Raw genomic sequence first — 7,667 nt, forward strand, 5'->3', positions numbered from 1 at the left:
GTCATCTAAGTATAACATGATCCGAGTTAACTAGGCCGTGTCCGATCATCACGTGAGACGGACTGGTCAACATCGGTTAACATCTTCATGTTGATCGTATCTTCTATACGACTCATGCTCGACCTTTCGGTCTTCTGTGTTCTGAGGCCATGTATGTACATGCTAGGCTCGTCAAGTCAACCTAAGTGTTTGCATGTGTAAATCTGTCTTACACCCGTTGTATGTGAACGTTGGAATCTATCACACCCGATCATCACGTGGTGCTTCGAAACAACGAAATGTCGCAACGGCGCACAGTTAGGGGAAACACTTTCTTGAAATTATTATGAGGGATCATCTTATTTACTATCGTCGTTCTAAGTAAACAAGATGCAAAAACATGATAAACATCTCATGCAATCAAATAATAGTGACATGATATGGCCAATATCATATAGCTTCTGTGATCTCCATCTTGGGGCTCCATGATCATCTTGTCACCGGCATGACACCATGATCTCCATCATCATGATCTCCATCATCATGTCTCCATGAAGTTGCTCGCCAACTATTACTTCTACTACTATGGCTAACACGTTTAGCAATAAGTAAAGTAATTTACATGGCGTTTCTCAATGACACGCAGGTCATACAAAAAATAAAGACAACTCCTATGGCTCCTGCTGGTTGTCATACTCATCGACATGCAAGTCGTGATTCCTATTACAAGAACATGATCTCATACATCACATATATCATTCATCATTCATCATAACTTTGGCCATATCACATCACAAAACACTTGCTGCAAAAACAAGTTAGACGTCCTCTAATTGTTGTTGCAAGTTTTTACGTGGCTGCAAGAGGGTTCTAGCAAGAACGTTTTCTTACCTACGTTAAAGCCACAACGTGATTTGTCAACTTCTATTTACCCTTTTCGTCGAATCTGCTCCAACTAAAGTGGGAGAGATAGACACCCGCCAGCCACCTTATGCAACTAGTGCATGTTAGTCAGTGGAACCGGTCTCACGTAAGCGTACGTGTAAGGTTGGTCCGGGCCGCTTCATCCCACAATACCGCTGAAGCAAAATAAGACTAGTAGCGGCAAGAAAGTTGACAACATCTACGCCCACAACAAATTGTGTTCTACTCGTGCAAAAAGAACTACGCATAGACCTAGCTCATGATGCCACTGTTGAGGAACGTTGCAGAAAACAAAACAAAATCCTACGTTTTCACCAAGATCCATCTATGAGTTCATCTAGCAACGAGTGATCGGATGCATCTACATACCTTTGTAGATCGCGAGAGGAAGCGTTCAAAGAATGGGGATGAGGGAGTCGTACTCGTCGTGATCCAAATCACCGGAGATCCTAGCGCCGAACGGGCAGCACCTCCGCGTTCAACACACGTATGGTCAGCGTGACGTCTCCTCCTTCTTGATCCAGCAAGGGGGAAGGAGAGGTTGATGAAGATCCAGCAGCACGATGGCGTGGTGGTGGATGCAGCAGTCACCGCAGCAGGGCTTCATCGTTCTTCTGCGAGAGGGAGAGGTGTAGCAGGGGAGAGGGAGGCGCCAAGACTGCAGGGTGCGGCTGCCCTCCCCCCCTTTATATAGGCCCCCTAGGGGGGTGCCCCGGCCCTAGGAGATGGTATCTCCTAGGGGGGCGGCGGCCAAGGGGGTGGAGTGCCCCCCAAGGCAAGTGGAGGCGCCCCCTCCCCTAGGGTTCCCAACCCTAGGCGCATGGGGGGCCCAAGGGGGGCGCACCAGCCCACTATGGGCTGGTTCCCTCCCCACTTCAGCCCATGGGGCCCTCTGGGATGGGTGGCCCCACCCGGTGGACCCCCGGGACACTTCCGGTGGTCCCGGTACAATACCGGTGACCCCGAAACTTTCCTGATGGCCGAAATAACACTTCCTATATATAATTATTCACCTCTGGACCATTCCGGAACTTCTCGTGACGTCCAGGATCTCATCCGAGACTCCGAACAACTTTTGGATTAATGCATACTCATATCTATACAACCCTAGCGTCACCAAACCTTAAGTGTGTAGACCCTACAGGTTCGGGAGACATGTAGACATGACCGAGACGACTCTCCTGTCAATAACCAACAGCGGGATCTGGATACCCATGTTGGCTCCCACATGCTCCTCGGTGATCTCATCGGATGAACCACGATGTCGAGGATTCAAGCAACCCCGTATACAATTCCCTTTGTCAATTGGTATTTTACTTGCCCAAGATTCGATCGTCGGTATCCCAATACCTCGTTCAATCTCGTTACCGGCAAGTCACTTTACTCGTACCGTAATGCATGATCCCATGACCATACACTTGGTCACTTTGAGCTCATTATGATGATGCATTACCGAGTGGGCCCAGAGATACCTCTCCGTCATATGGAGTGACAAATCCCAGTCTTGATCCGTGTCAACCCAACAGATACTTTCGGAGATACCCGTAGTATACCTTTATAGTCACCCAATTACGTTGTGACGTTTGGTACACCCAAAGCACTCCTACGGTATCCGGGAGTTGCACGATCTCATGGTCTAAGGAAAAGATACTTGACATTGGAAAAACTCTAGCAAACAAACTATACGATCTTGTGCTATGTTTAGGATTGGGTCTTGTCCATCACATCATTCTCCTAATGATGTGATCCCATTATCAATGACATCCAATGTCCATAGTCAGGAAACCATGACTATCTGTTGATCAATGAGCTAGTCAACTAGAGGCTTACTAGGGACATGTTTGGTGTCTATGTATTCACACATGTATTACGATTTCCGGATAACACGATTATAGCATGAATAAAAGACAATTATCATGAACAAGGAAATATAATAATAATCCTTTTATTATTGCCTCTAGGGCATATTTCCAACAGTATTCTCTACATTCAGCAGCAAGTTTTCTTTGAGGCAAGCAAAAGTAATCAAAAGGGCTAATTTTAATGGGACAAAAGTCCCCAAGATCAACTTTAGGAGGTATAGGTTCCTCCTTCGGCCCTTCGTATTGCACAACCAATTCATCAGTATAAGCATTCTTTTGACATAACTTTGTGAGCCTATACTCAAGAGAATATCCTAGCTCATTATTTTGAATAGCAAAATCATTATTAAGTTCTGAAAGTCTATCAACTAGAACATTGGTAGTAACCTTTTTTCTAAGGTTTTCATTAAAAGCAACATAATCTAGAGATTGAAAACGCATTATTTCCTCTTGATCAAATAGGATAGTTTCTATGGGAGGACGGCCAGCGTCCACCCTATAATGTGCATAGATTTCTTTGGCCTCTTTTATTATAAATCTGAATTCATGAGCCAAAAAGATAGTAGCGGCACGCTTAACAGAAGAATGCTCAATATTAGAAAATTCTAGGAAAATCCTTTGTATGCAAGGGTGCATGTGCATAAATTGCCTTTCAAGTTCAACTACAAGCATGGCAATAGCGTCCGCAAGACTACTAGTTTTATGAAGAATAGAACTACCCATAGAAGGCAAAGCACTGGCACAAGTAAAGAAAACTTGAATAACCCCTTTTACAATAATATTACCACTACCAATTTGGAATTTTTTTGTATGTAAGGTAAGGGGTTCTTCGGCAAGAGCATCAGAATTTTCCATGTTATTACTATTGTCCATATCGACAATAGTTTCCCCAATTTTAGACATAACGACAGAAAGTGCGAGGAGTAAAAAGAAAGAGGGAGACGAATAAAACGGCAAGGGTGAAGTGGGGGAGAGGAAGATGAGAGGCAAATGGAAAATAATGTAATGCGGGAGATAAGGGTTTGTGATGGGTACTTGGTGTGTTGACTTTTGCGTAGACCTCCCCGACAACGGTGCCAGAAATCCTTCTTGCTACCTCTTGAGCACTGCGTTGGTTTTCCCTTGAAGACAAAAGGGTGATGCAGCAAAGTAGCATAAGTATTTCCCTCAGTTTTTGATAACCAAGGTATCAATCCAATAGGAGGCCACGCACGAGTCCCTCGCACCTACACAAACAAATAAATCCTCGCAACCAATGCGATAAGGGGTTGTCAATCCCTACACGGTCACTTACGAGAGTGAGATCTGATATATATGATAAGATAATATTTTTGGTATTTTTATGATAAATATGTGAAGTAAAATAAAAGGCAATAAAAATAACTAAGTGTTGGAAGATTAATATGATGGAAAATAGACCCAGGAGCCATAGGTTTCACTAGTGGCTTCTCTCAAGAGCATAAGTTTTTACGGTGGGTGAACAAATTACTGTTGAGAAATTGACAGAATTGAGCATAGTTATGAGAATATCTAGGTATGATCATGTATATAGGCATCACATTCGAGACAAGTAGACCGACTCCTGCCTGCATCTACTACTATTACTCCACACATCGACTGCTATCCAGCATGCATCTAGAGTATTAAGTTCATAAGAACAGAGTAAGGCTTTAAGCAATATGACATGATGTAGAGGGATAAACTCATGCAATATGATATAAACCCCATCTTGTTATCCTCAATGGCAACAATACAATACGTGCCTTGCTTCCCCTACTGTCACTCGAAAAGGACACCGCAAGATTGAACCCAAAGCTAAGCACTTCTCCCATTGCAAAAAGATCAATCTAGTAAACTGATAATTCGAAGAGACTTGCAAAGATAAACAATCATACATAAAAGAATTCAGAGAAGATTCAAATATTGTTCATAGATAAACTTGATCATAAACCCACAATTCATCGGTCTCAACAAACACACCGCAAAAGAAGATTACATCGAATAGATCTCCACGAGAGAGGGGGAGAACATTGTATTGAGATCCAAAAAGAGAGAGGAAGCCATCTAGCTAATAACTATGGACCCGAAGGTCTGAGGTAAACTACTCACACGTCATCGGAGAGGCTATGGTGTTGATGTAGAAGCCCTCCGTGATAGATGCGCCCTCCGGCGGAGCTCCGGAAAAGGCGCCAAGATGGGATCTCATGGATATAGAAAGTTACGGCGGTGGAATTAGGGTTTTGGCTCCGTATCTGGTAGTTTGGGGTACGTAGGTATATATAGGAGGAAGGAGTACGTCGGTGGAGCAACAGGGGGCCCACAAGGGTGGAGGGCGTGCCCAGGGGGTAGGCGCACCCCCCTACCTCGTGGCCTCCTGGTTGATGTCTTGACGTAGGGTCCAAGTCCTCTGGATCACGTTCGTTCCGAAAATCACGTTCCCAAAGGTCTCATTCCGTTTGGACTTCGTTTGATATTCTTTTTCTGTGAAACTCTGAAATAGGCAAAAAAACAGCAATTCTGGGCTGGGCCTCTAGTTAATAGGTTAGTCCCAAAAATAATATAAAAGTGTATAATAAAGCCCAATAATGTCCAAAACAGAATATAATATAGCATGGAACAATCAAAAATTATAGATACGTTGGAGACGTATCACTAACATGATTCGGATAGACTTTTAAGCATCGATACGAGTGAGAAAATCTCATCGTAGTCAACACCTTGAACTTGTCGAAAACATTTTGCGACAATTCGAGCTTTGTAGATAGTAACACTACTATCAGCGTCCATCTTCTTCTTGAAGATCCATTTATTCTCAATGACTCACTGATCATCGAGCAAGTCAATCAAAGTCCATACTTTGTTCTCATAATGGACCCCATCTCAGATTTCATGGCCTCAAGCAATTTTGTGGAACCTGGGCTCATCATTGCTTCCTCATAGTTTATAGGTTCGTCATGGTCAAGTAACATGACTTCCAGAACAGGATTACCGTACCACTCTGGTGCGGATCTTACTCTTGTTGACCTACGAGGTTCGGTAGTAACTTGATCAGAAGTTTCATGATCATCGTCATTAGCTTCCTCACTAATTGGCGTAGGAATCACTGGAACTGATTTCTGTGATGAACTACTTTCCAATTCAGGAGAGGGTACAATTACCTTATCAAGTTCTACTTTCCTCCCAATCACTTCTTTCGAGAGAAACTCCTTCTCTAGAAAGGATCCATTCTTAGCAACAAAATATCTTGCCTTCGGATCTGTGATAGAAGGTGCACCCAACAGTTTCTTTTGGGTATCCTATGAAGACGCACTACTCCGATTTGGGTTCAAGCTTATCAGTTTGAAACTTTTTCACATAAGCATCGCAACCCCAAACTTTAAGAAATGACAGCTTTGGTTTCTTGCCAAACCATAGTTCATACGGTGTCATCTCAACAGATTTAGATGGTGCCCTGTTTAACGTGAATGCAACTGTCTCTAATGCATAACCCCAAAACGATAGCGGTAAATCAGTAAGAGACATCATAGATCGCACCATATCTAGTCAAGTGTGATTACAACATTCGGGCACACCATTACGCTGTGGTGTTCTAGGTGGCGTGAGTTGCGAAACTATTTCTACATTGTTTCAAATGAAGACCAAACTCGTAACTCAAATATTCTCCTCCGCGATCAGATCGTAGAAACTTTATTTTCTTGTTACAATGATTTTCCACTTCACTCTGAAATTCTTTGAACTTTTAAAATGTTTCAGACTTATGTTTCGTTAAGTAGATATACCCATATCTGCTCAAATCATCTGTGAAGGTCAAAAAATAATGATACCCGCCGCGAGCCTCAACAGTTGTCGGATCGCATACATCAGTATGTATTATTTCCAATAAGTCAGTTGCTCGCTTTATTGTTCCGGAGAACGGAGTCTTAGTCATCTTGCCCATGAGGCATGGTTCGCAAGCATCAAGTGATTCCAAAAAGTCCATCAGCATGGAGTTTCTTTATGCGCTTTACACCAATGTGATCGAAACGGCAGTGCCACAAATAGGTTGCACTATCATTATTAACTTTTCATCTTTTGGCTTCAATATTATGAATATGTGTATCACTACGTTCGAGATTCAATAAACTATTCACCTTGGGTGTATGACCACAGAAGGTTTTATTCATGTAAACAGAATAACAATTATTATTTTACTTAAATGGATAACCATATTGCAATAGACATGATCCAATCATATTATGCTCAACGCAAACACCAAATAACATTTATTTTAGGTTCAACACTAATCCTAAAGGTAAAGGGTGTGTGCGATGGTGATCTTATCAACCTTGGAATCATTTCCAACACACATCGTCACCTCGTCCTCAACTAGTCTTTGTTTGTTTTGCATCTCCAGTTTCGAGTTACTACTCTTAGCAATTGAACTAGTATCAAATACCAAGGGGTTTGCTATAAACACTAGTAAAGTACACATCAATAACATGTATATCAAATATACCTTTGTTCACTTTGCCATCCTTCTTATCTGCCAAGTATCTAGGGCAGTTCCACTTCCAGTAACCATTTCCTTTGCTGTAGAAGCACTCAGTTTCAGGCTTGGGTCTAGCTTTGGGCTTCTTCATGGGAGTGGCAACTTGCTTGACATTATTCTTGAAGTTCCCTTTCTTTCCCTTGCCCTTTTAATTGAAACTAGTGGTCTTGCCAACCATCAACACTTGATGCTTTTCTTGATTTCTACCTTCGTCGATTTCAGCATCACAAAGAGCTTGGGAATCGTTTCTGTTATCCCTTGCATATTATAGTTCATCACGAAGTTCTAATAACTTGGTGATAGTGACTAGAGAACTCTGTCAATCACTATCTTATCTGGAAGATTAACTCCCACTTGATTCAAGTGATTGTAGT

This window comes from Triticum dicoccoides, chromosome 5A (genome assembly GCF_002162155.2).
Source record: "Triticum dicoccoides isolate Atlit2015 ecotype Zavitan chromosome 5A, WEW_v2.0, whole genome shotgun sequence".
In the NCBI taxonomy this organism is placed as follows: Eukaryota; Viridiplantae; Streptophyta; class Magnoliopsida; order Poales; family Poaceae; genus Triticum; species Triticum dicoccoides.